The following is a 4,221-nucleotide window of genomic DNA, read 5'->3' on the forward strand; positions in this document are numbered from 1 at the left end:
TCCCTCCCAGGGGCTGGCCACCGTGGCCAAGGTCATGGTGACCTCGGGGAGGGTCAGGCTGGGCCCAGCCACGGAGGCAGGGAGCAGGCTGAGGAGACAGCCCCCCGGGGCGGGAAGGAATGTCCGCACAGGCCCCTCTCCCCGGATTTGCTGCGTCTGGCGCGTCCAGGACTCCGAGGCTGGTAGACACGTCATGTATGTCCCAGGGCTTGCTCCTGACCGCGTCCCAGGGGCCCGGCCGGGACTGCCTCTTCCACAGCCCGCCGGCCTCCCTGGGCGTTTGTTTCCTGGGCATTTAGTTCCTACCTCTGCCCGCAGCTCTCAACAGCCCTTCAAAGGAAGCATTGCGATGCCTGGCCTGGGAGTCACTGGAGGCGGAGTCACCGGACAGGCCTGAATGAAGCCCTCTGTGCTCACCTGCGTCCCTGTGTTTGCCCAGGGAGAGACCCACGCAGGCCAGCTGGCATCAGGGTAGAAGCCACTGAGTGCGAGACGCCTCCCGTGAGCAGCGGGGGCGGGCAGGAACCTGGGCGCGGGGCCCTGAGCGCGCAGACCTGGCCGGTGGAGACGTGGTTGGGAGCTGGGGCTGCGGAGCCAGAACTAAGTGGCCAAAGTGCCCAGAGGCGGGGAGGCGGCACTTAGCAGAGGGCAGGCTCCTGCCCAGAGCAAGGGAGGGGGGCAGTCAGCACCCAGAACTCCAGGCGGCGCAGGCGGGGGTCCACTCCTGCTGCCCACGGGCCTCAGCCTGGCTGTCTCTGTTGCCCCTTTGAGTCCCCATGGTGAGCGCCCAGAGGCTCACAGTGGGCGCTCAGGGGTGCTGGCGAGTGGCCTCGGTCCTGTCGTACCCTGCGCCCCCAAAGCCCCTCCAGGAGGCTCTGACATGCCCGTCAACTGCAGACACGGAGGAGCCCGCGCGCGCGGTTTGTTAAAGGGCTCTGTGGCCGGAGAAGCCCCGGCTGGTGGCCTGGGTCCGAGGCCCGGGTCGGAGGCCTGAGTCCCTGCCCCTGCGGCTCTTCCCTCGGGGATCTGGGCGTGGGGGAAGCAGAAAACCAAGAGGCCGTTGTTGCTGCGCAGAAGGGATGTTCCAGCCAAGTTGGCTGATAAGTGATTTTCTGCAAGTGGAATAATTGGACGTGTGTTCCCATGGCAACAGTGCCTTTCCTGGAAATGGCTGGTTCGCTGGCTGGGGCGGGGAGGCAGGAGGAGAGGGACCCACGCGGCTGGCTGTGCGGGGCCAGGCGGAAACTGCGGTGCGGCCGCCATCCAGCCCCTCCCACCGCCGCCCTGACTTCGGCCTCCCTCCCGCGGTCCGTCCGCCTCCTCGCCTCCTCGGGCCGCCGCAGGGTCACCGCCACAGGAGCTCGCAGATCAGCTCCCACTCCCGGGCCCCTGAGTCTCCATCCCGCCCTCTCCGCGAACAGAAGGCCGTTTCTAACGAAGCTATATCACAACGCACACATTAACCACTTACTAAACGCTTCTGTGAGCCGGGCCATGGGCTTCTCTGATACAGCTTTTAAAGGTTTCTGCCATTAAAATCCCCGTCATACAGAGGTGGGACAGAGGCCTGCAGGAAGTGATGGGTAGCAGAGATCGGGGGTGTGGGGGGAGCCTGGCAGGTGTGACCTCAACTCCCCTGAGCTCTCTGTACCCCACCCAGAGGGAGGGAAGAGGAGGCGACCTCCCCCTCGCCCCTCTCCCAGCGGGAGTCCCCGGGACCACCCACCCAGGGGTGGGGAAGGGGCAGCTGCGGCGGCCCCTATGGCTTCCCTGTGAGGCTCCCTCAGCCTCCCTCCCTCGCTGCTGCCTGGAGCGTCCTGGGCTCCAGCGACGCGGTGACGTGGTGACGGCTGAAGCAGAACCAAGGCCTGGCTCCTCGTTGCTTGTTGCTGATCTGGGAAAAGCTCCAAGTCTATTGAGCAAGAGCTATCATCATGTCTGGAAGGGAGGGGGGTGTGAGTGTGCGCGCGCATGTGTGAGTGTATGCGTGTGTGTATGTGTGTGAGCGAATAAGTACATGGGAGTGTGTGTGTGTGAGAGTGCATGTGAGCGAGCATGAGCATGTGCATGTCTGAGTGTACATGTGTGTGTGCACATGTATGAATGTATGTGTGTGTGAGTGAATGAGTATGTGGGAGTGTGTGAGAGTGCATGTGTGTGAGCATGTGCATGTCTGAGTGTACATGTGTGTGAGTGTGTGCACATGTATGAACGTGTGTATGTGTATGTGTGTGTGAGCGAATGAGTATGTGGGAGTGTGTGTGAGAGAGTGCATGTGTGTGAGCATGTGCATGTCAGTGTGTGTGAGTGTGTGTGTGTATGTGTGTGTGTGTGTGTGTGTGTGTGCAGGTGCGGGCAAATGGAGGTGGGGGGTGGTTCTCTCCAGAGGGTGGGGGGCCAGAGCCTGAGGGCCCCCGAGGACCTCTGGGTGGGCTCTTCCTGAGGGGGGAGCGGCCGGCCCCCCCGTGTCCTGCGGGCTCCCTGCTCCTGGAGGACACAGTGGCCAGCCCTTCGGTTGCTCTCAGCGGGGGCACCGTCACCCGTGACCTGGTCCGCCCCTAAGCTCCGGGACAGCTGCTCAGCACGGGGGGCCCCTGGTGGCAGGGGGCTCATGGCAGAGACTGTCGCTGTGGGTCCCAGGCCCGTCCCTGGGCCCTGCAGGAGCGTCTGGGCCGCGGTGTGCATGTCCGCGTGGGATGGTCCCCGGGCTGGTGGTGGGGACATTTTTCAGGAGAGACCCTGGGGCCATGATGTTCCCTGAAGAGCCGCCTCCCCAGGGGCTGCGGGTGCTCGGGGGGCTGCACATCCTCCTCTTAAAGATGCTCAGGGCCCCCCTCCATTCCGGACCCCCTTCTCCACCCCCTCGCGCCCGCTGCCCACAGCTGGACGCCACATGTCCAGGGAGGTGAGCATTTGAGGGGACTCCCCGGGGAGGAGGTGGCAGCCACTCGGAGGGCTTCCTGCACCGTAAGGGCCGTCCTCCCCGAGGTCCCAGCCACGCAGGACACAGCTCCCCGGGGACCTGGGCACAGCCCTCCCCTCCTGACCGGTCACATCGGGAGGGGTGGAGGCGACCCGGCAGGTCACCTGGAGCACAGTCAGTCCTGGGAAGAGACCCTGACTCATGGGGCTTGGCTGCCGGGAAAACTCCCCGAGGCTTTCTCTTGTCCGGCCGCTGCTTCCCGGGCCGGCCGGCCGGGGTCTGCTCTGCAGCCAACTCTTCGCGACTCAGGGCTGAGGCTCCGGGGAGGAGCGGGGCCAGAGCCAGGCGTGGGGCCAAGATGGGGCCCGCGTGGGGCCCGCATTTGGGAGAGCAGGGCGGGAGCCAGAACCCAGCAACTCACAATTCGTGCTCATCGGCGAGGACCCGCGTGAACCCTCGCCTGGCCCGGCACCGGCGAGGGCGTTGCAAGCTCTCGGCCCTTTAATGCGAACGTGACCCTCGAGGGGCACCTGGGAGCCGAGGAGGAAGCGGAGATGCCCGAGCCAGAGCCTCGGATCGAGTCCCGCTTCATCGAGGTCACGGGTGCTGCCTCTTGGCCGCGGGGTGTGTCCTTGACGCCAACAAAGGCCGACCTCCCGGAGCGTGGGAAGGCCGCCCAGGCGCTCCCAGGCTGCAAAGGTCAGAGTGTGGGTCCCCCCAACATTCCACACGCCTCCTGGGAGCCAGCCCGCTGTCCACGCCATCGCGGCCACCCCCATCGCATCCACGGGAGCCCGGCGCGTCCACGGCTCCTCCTGGACACACTGCACACGGCACCTCATTGGGTGTAACCTTCGTGACCCCTGAAATGATCCCATTTTACAGACAAGTCAACTGAAGACGGGCGAGATTTGGGTCTGACCTCAGAGAGGATAATCCTGAGACCGGGAGGCCACCCCCAGGGTTCCCGGTGCCCGGTGGCAGCCATGGCCTTGGCGGGGCGGCCAGCTGGCACAGCCAGAGGAGAGGAGGGGCGTTCCCAGGTCAGGGGCCTGCCTCCCGCCCACCCTCCTTTTTTTGGAAATAGACTCTCTGAACAAAGGCGGAGATGTCTTCTGAGTCTCACCCAACTGATGCCAATCAGGCGCAAGTACCTTTCGACCCAGAGGAGTGGGTCCATGTAGGGAACAAATAGGGACCGGGTGGGGTGGTGGGGACCCGGTCTGCAGTCGCCCGGGAGCTTGGTGAGGGAGCGCCTGGGATGGGGGAGGGCGCTGAGGCTCAGTCCAGCCTCTGTG

The sequence above is a fragment of the Myotis brandtii genome, unplaced genomic scaffold (assembly GCF_000412655.1).
Source record: "Myotis brandtii unplaced genomic scaffold, ASM41265v1 scaffold825, whole genome shotgun sequence".
In the NCBI taxonomy this organism is placed as follows: Eukaryota; Metazoa; Chordata; class Mammalia; order Chiroptera; family Vespertilionidae; genus Myotis; species Myotis brandtii.